Source organism: Perna viridis, chromosome 6 (genome assembly GCF_037379345.1).
Source record: "Perna viridis isolate PV_CMFRI_1.1 ecotype Kerala chromosome 6, ASM3737934v1, whole genome shotgun sequence".
In the NCBI taxonomy this organism is placed as follows: domain Eukaryota; kingdom Metazoa; phylum Mollusca; class Bivalvia; order Mytilida; family Mytilidae; genus Perna; species Perna viridis.
In genome coordinates, this window is record NC_142450.1 from 19588970 (window position 1) to 19596425 (window position 7456).

The following is a 7456-nucleotide window of genomic DNA, read 5'->3' on the forward strand; positions in this document are numbered from 1 at the left end:
TTTGGAAATTGATTTTTTTATGATTGGAGCACATACATTTTTTATTTATAAAAATAGTTTGCTTCTGCTGGAAATACTTATATATAGACTTATACATAGATTGTACACATGTTGCGCGCATTGAATGTAATTGAATATCCCCTATTATTCATTAAATTTGCGATTTTATCATTTTTTCTGGAATTCATTTGCATTTCAACATAGTATAAGTCTAAAAGATTGCACAACGATACCGATAGAGGTCTTAATAGACCCTTTTGTGGTATGTTGGTGAGCATGCTCGATATACACTTCCGCGAGGTATGGCTTGGGTATAACAAAAGAATTTTTCTCGCGGAAGTGTTTATTGCGCATGCTCACCGACAAGCCCACCGTTAGCACAACAGGATCTATACACTCCGTACGCAAGTCCTTGGATCTGCGCCTGCATTTTGTTAAAATAAAGCTGTTTGGAGGAAGTTCACACAGAAATTACTGGTGTTTTGTAATAAAAAAAAGTGCATATTTTTTAAATCCTTGGTGTGTGGAAGTTCAAGTCATTTGTAAGTAATGTAGTTATTATTCTTAAAAAATCCAGTAGCCATGGTAACATACTGAAAAAAATATTACTGAGTTTTAGTACAAATCAGGGGTGCTTTTCCAAAACTAACAGCCAAATACTATGTTTTACAAAATATCAAGCATTTAGACACTAGCACAGGATGAAAGCATGCATGGAGTAGGTGGAAAAAGGAAAAAATAATAAGACCCTTTTCGATTCATTCTCTCACAATTTTAGTTCCACAAAAGTTCGTTCGAAATAAGGTTTTTTGAAAATTTGCCATCTGATGTTGAGCAGAGAACCTAATACCGCAGGGGACTGAAACGTTCCGAAAACCATTTTTCATTTAAATTACACCTGTTTACCATTACATGTATTACATCTGTCTATGTATAAATGCTCATCTACATTTAAACAATATATTGTTACGCCCTCACGGGTGTGTAGGTATATTTCAAGCGCAAGTGTATGGTAAAATGGTATTTCACTGGTAGCGTGGCCTTTCAATGTATTTCCATAAAGTTGTTCTTAACACACAACTCAACAGAATTTCAACTTATAAATAACATTTATTAACCTCGAAGGAGTCAATAATTCAATACATACAATATATAATGTTAAAACCCTACCACTGAACGCTAATGTATAAACGGAGGTCCGCCCCCCCCCCCAAATTATGATACGGGCTGCTAGATTCTATAGGTTATGTCAAGGTCAGGTCGTAGTAAAATATCTACTACTAAAAATATAGGGCATACCACGAGTGTTGTTCTGCTGGCGAACTGGTAGCGCTCAGTGGTCAAAATCGAGCTGAATAATACTCACTGCTCTCAGAATAATTCTACCAGGATTGGTTTTTGGGACGCCGGCCCACAGTTTATATATTAATACCCCACTTGTTGGTTTTTTTAGCCCCACTTTAAGGAATGTGGGGATTCGGCTAAAAATGAGCTCTACGGTTATTACGTGTACTTTCTAAATTTCCCTTAAGGTTCCCTAATGAAAAAAAAAGTCATGTCCCGGAAGTAACAAGAAGTGACAGACCTTACAGAGAAAATTCATCATTTCCATAAATCGAACAAATAAAAAATGTAGGTTAAGATTACGTGTCAGTGAAAATAAATTCATCTTTCTTGATAGTTTTCAAGTCTTTTTTTTCTAATTTCTTTTACTTATTTATTTTTATAAAAACTTCGGGAAACACGTGGATGTACGTAGGTGTATCTCCGTTGGTCTGCTGTTGCTGTTGTCAATAACGTAACCCGTCTCGGAAAAAATATAACTCCGATATATATTATCAAAATATAAAAGCATAGCTTTTCTAAGATAGGAAAGGCAATCATTTTCTTGTTTGGAATTTGCAGCTGTCGTCTGAATTTTGTTTACGTCACATCCGTGGAGAACTGTAATAGTTCCGGTATCTACAAAGATCGAAACTGAAATGGATGTTGTTGCTAGAGATGCCATGAAGGGATAAAAAATGTAAAGTATTACGAAGTGCTGTAAAGTTATTGACCATTTTGAGAGCAAGGGGAAAGGTGGGTATGGGGTTGGATTTTTTGGGGAGGGATGTTCAAGTTATTCATTTATTGAAAAAAAACTCCCCCATTAGTTAATAAGATAGATTTTCAAATGGAAATATTGATTTTGCTTGCGGCTTAAATATACATGTAAATAAAAATATTGCACTTGCGATGCAAACATTTTCATCCGGGTTGACTCCCCTCTTTGTAATGTCCTCTATTATTTTTACGAGTCTCACACAGACGGTACATGTATGGTAAAGCCCACAGTGCTCGCTGATTTAGGCAATGCCTACCCCATATTATCATTGGTTTATCCTTGTGGGCCTCCAAACGATATGATTGGTTAAGAAATCTTTGCATTCCCACAGAAGTATATTCTCCTATCCTGGTTCCCGGGACTACGTTCCTGGTATTAGCTACAGTAACTAGCAACACACACTCACGGGGTTATATTGTATATGTGTAACATACTGAATATTACGATAGGGAATCAGTCTAATATTCTCCTGACTAATAACTTCCGGTCTGCCAAATACAAACATGGTTGACATCGAGAGGAAAAATATAACGGGATGGAAAAGAAGGAAGACGGGACCTACTACAGCTTATAATTCGGGGGGAAAAAGCCAATAACAATCATATCCCTTAGCAGAATATATGAATATAATGACAGGTGAAAAATATGAATGAATAGAAGTAATAAAGCTGGGGACTGGTCGACAGCTTGGGACTGACTGGACACGAGGGATGCAACAGCCAACAATGAGAACGAACTCTGTCTTGACCCTTAGAAAACAATCCCATGATAATCCCAATACAATAATACAAAGGCATTCTTATAGCTATGTTTAAATTGACCATATCGCGCATGAATTCACCCAGACGGACACGAACAAACAAGAAGGAACCTGACGTCCTGAGTGGCACTCAAAAAAATATTGTGGTAGACAGTAATTTGATAGGTTTCACTGTATTTGTTGTTTTCGTTTTTATATTTTATTTGTATTTGCTTAGGCTAATAAAGATGGTTTCATGGATATTTCAATGGAACTGTTATCAAATAATTATAGTTGATATTTAATTGAAGATTTACGGTTATATGACTTATTGACCGATGACTATTTCTGTGGTTCTGTCAATTTTTATCTCACTGTATTGAATCCAAAGGGTTTTCCATTTCATGGTTGATTTGACCGCTCTCTTTCTATAAATTCTATTGGATTTATTATAAACCTACTGACCTAAACCCTATTTTGTAACAATATCCACCAAAATTCAACTTTTAACTTTAAGTTTTACAATATTTGATGGGGGTAACTTGGTGTGTGAAACAGTGCGCCTTAATATAACTGTAGTGCACACTTAAGGAGAAGTGGACTTTTTAAGTTGTGTATGTCTTGTGATTTTTTCGGAAGCTCTATTAGTATGGAATTAAAAAATACCAGATTTATTAAAATTTGAGTATAGGATATTGTTTCTAGAGCAAATCTAATACTTGGTCTGTTCCCCCAGATTGGGGATAATTCTGCCTTGCTAATACTTGGTCTGCTCCCCCAGATTGGGAATAATTCTGCCTGATGTTCTGCTACATGCATTCATACAATGAATAAGGTTGCATACATGGCAAAAATGAGAATACACATTAAGACAGATTTTTTTCACAGTATAGGCACTGAAAAGATATTTAGTTGATGTTTTTATCTCATCATTGGTTTTCATACCCCCAAAAATAGCATATGAGGATAAAAGTATAGAAAATCATGGAGTTTTCCCAAATCATAAGACTGGGTACTGAAAGGCTTGTCTTGACTTTCTTTTCTGCATTGCAATACTTACTTGCACAGAATAGGTTTGTTCTGTTATCCATTTTATTAATTATAATCTAAAGAATTGACATTTTTTTTACTTAAAAGTGGTTAGAATAGCACAGGATTTATTTGCACTAAACAATTAAATTTCTTAACACAAAGTACATTTTCTTACTCAGTACACCTTAACCTACACAAGAAATTGTGGTTTCTATGTTGAAAATTCTATTTTTTCAGATGTAGGGTTCCTGAAAACTTGCCATAAGGTAGTACAATACAGTTAGGTCATTTCTGAAAATTAGGTCTCATTTTGTAGAAATAAAGCTGTTTTGAGGCAGTCCACATGGAAATTTCTAGTGTTTTGTCATAAAAAAAAAAGATACATCTGTCTATGTATGAATGCTTAGCGACATTTAAACAATATATCCACCAAATTTCAACTTTTAATTTTAAGTTTTACAAAATTTGATGGGGGAAACTTGGTGTGCGAAACAGTGCGCCTTAATATAACTGTGTAGTGCACCCTAACCTGCCTTGGAAAAAATATATAACTCCGCTTGTATTATCCAAATCGAAGCATAGCTTTTCTAAGATAGGAAAGGCAATCATTGTCTTGTTTGCAACTGTCAGTTGCGTCTGAATTTTGTTTACGTCATATGATATTCAATATTTCAATATTTTTACTTGTTCTAACAAATTTACAGTAAATGGTCATAACACAAATAATAGAAACAAAGTTTGTAAATTCTGACAACAAAAACAAAGAAAAAAGAAAGATATAAATACATATATCTAGTTTGATCAACATAGGAACTTGCGGCGGTGGTGACTCAATTGTGCCAAAAAAAGCGTAGTAAGAATATGCGAGAGGTGACAAAATAAAGTGCAAATAGACATCATAGAAAGAGTGATTGTAAATAATTACAGTATAATTTGGGGTTTAATATTAAATATTTTGAAAACAGAGTGTCTTCACATCTCATTATCTAAACAATTTAAAGGTAGTGGTCTTGACATGTATTGATATATTCAATGGAAGCTTTGAGGACTATTATTGAGCTGCTATTCAAAACAAATTGTATTTTGTTTTCTGTTAATAGGTTAAAAGTTTTCATTATTACTTTTAAGCTTAGTAATTAGTTCTTTTTTATATGAATTGTAGGCTGGGCAATGAATAAAGAAGTGCAATTCATCATCTATTTGGCTAGTGGTATATTTTGTGCAAATTCTCTTATTTTGAGGTATATTTTTATAGCGACCTTTCTCTATTACTACATAGTGGGCACTTATTCTATATTTACAAATTGTTGACCTATCAGACTTGTATCTACAGACATCAACATAGGAAGGCCTTTGGTTTTGTCTATAGATAGTTTTATAGAAAAATTTATTGCTTTCACCTATACTACTATTTTGGTTTTGTAAGATTTGATCATGGATTCTTTGTTTGATATTAGATAAGACATTTTTGATACTGCTATTATTATCAATCAAAACCAAGATTCTTTATCCATAATTTAATTGTTGTTATCCATTTATTTGAATCGGGGATATTTGCATATATTTTGTTTACCAATGTATCCGCTGAATTGGAGATATATTCCCAAAATTTTATTGCTAGTATTTTTTCTTTCTCTTGTAAAGGGTGTCTATTAAGCTCATTTAAGCATGTAGCATTTGTTGCTTTACTATGTATTCCTAAAATTTCTTTAATAAATTTGATATGTAAGTGTTCAAATGGGTCAGTATCATTAAGTTTGCAATATGCAAAACATTTTTTTTTCAAGTTACTCATTTATTGAAAAAACTCCCCATTACTTAACAAAGCAGATTTAAAAAAAAATATTGATTTCGCTTGGTGCTTAGATATAAATAAAAATATTGCATATGCGAAGCAAAATTTTCAATCGACCGTATTGTCCTTGTGTCCCATCCCATTTTTCATTTCATCATCATTTCATGTTCATTTTATCATCCGCTTCATGTTCATCGCCTGAATATAGCTGAAATATTGCTGCTCGGGCATTAAACCCCAACAATCAATCAATCATTCGGTGCCTTGAAAAAAACTGAGTGTGTAGGAAAGTAAATGGTCTGTGAAGACAACTCACTGTACCTAATCAGGTGAATACCTGTGACGTAGTAAAATTTTATCGAGAGTTACCCATGATCTTGAACATTGTGTTATAGAGACACACAATTTGTGCTGATCTTGAATATTGTGTAAAAATATTAAAATTAAAAATATTAACAAACAGGAAGAACTTAATGTTTTTTTATTTATTCCGTGTGGATGTAAATCACGGAGTTCTTTTATTCAAATCCCTCTCTGTACGCAGTGACTGAATGGAACAATTGATAAATTATATTGCCTGGTGTCTGATATCCAGAAACTTATGAAAAGGAGGTTCCCGGTTATGATTTGGTGTTGCACATTTAGCCGGAATAATTAAATAAAATATGCTTAGCAAAAAGAGGTCCGCCCCGATCCCCTTTTTTGTCAAGGAAGTCTATTGATAGACTGAACTTGACTTAGAGATCATCGGCAAACAAATTACGTAACCAAGGTAGACATTTCAACAAATAACTACCAATATAACACTCCGCGTGTTATTCTCCTTGCAAAGTTTGCATTCAGATATCGCTTCGCCGCCGATCATACTCCATGTCAAATATATGATGTTTACTTTACGTACGACATGGGCGTGTAAATATATTGAGGCTATTTAATATGTGTAGAACTGCAAGATTTCAATGATTATATGATGTTAACTATTTTGACGCAGAGGGCTGGACTATTTTGTCAAATTGACCCGAATATTCGTAGGGAGGAAAGCTCAATCGAGATTTGCCAATTAATTTCTCTCGATCAGGCTCTTTTAATAAAAATGTCGGGAGCTTCTAATGACGGATTTTCGGAGCTGCAATGTAATCTTTTTGCGTAGTATAAATTACAGTGGCGGATCCAGGGGAGGGTGCATGGGGTTGGCACTCCTCCTTTTATTGGAAAATTTCATGTGTGATTAATTTGATCCCAGGAATTTAACTTCCGTATATAAAATGCAAGCAGTGTCTACATTTATGTTAATTATTACAAGTACATGTACATAACAATATAAAATGGTAAACACACATGTACATACATGTAGCAAACAAAGAAGTATTTAAAATAGAAAATTAACAGAATTGTTAAATTATTATGATTTCAAAGCAGAGACAAAAACATGGTCACTGTTTCAATGGTAAGGATGAAAGGAGGTCAATGTGTATGAGTGGTCGTTCATGTCAAAATAGCGTTATTTTCATCTAGATGTAATTTTCTATCTAGATACTTCTAAAAAGTATCTAGATACTTCTCACAACTATCTAGATATAAATAACAAGTATCTAGATACAACTAACAAGTATCTAGATACTTCTAACAAGTGTCTAGATACTTCCCATAACTATTTAGATGCTTCATATAAGTAACTAGATGCTTCTTACAAGTATCTTGATACACAAAAACTCCTCACGAGTATCTAGATACTTCGCGAAAGCATCTAGATGCTTTGCACAACTATCTAGATACATTTCAAAAG

At 33.8% G+C, this 7456-nt stretch overlaps 1 protein-coding gene across 1 annotated transcript in view; it reads left to right on the forward strand.

Annotated features, from left to right (window-relative positions):
• Window positions 1-405: 405 nt before the first annotated feature.
• Window positions 406-7456, forward strand: part of LOC148613980 (beta-1,4-galactosyltransferase 5-like) — a 93425-nt gene continuing 86374 nt past the window's right edge. The window contains exon 1 of the mRNA XM_088587678.1: window positions 406-542. The gene's annotated coding sequence lies outside the window, so the exon portion shown is untranslated. The remainder of the gene's footprint in view (window positions 543-7456) is intronic.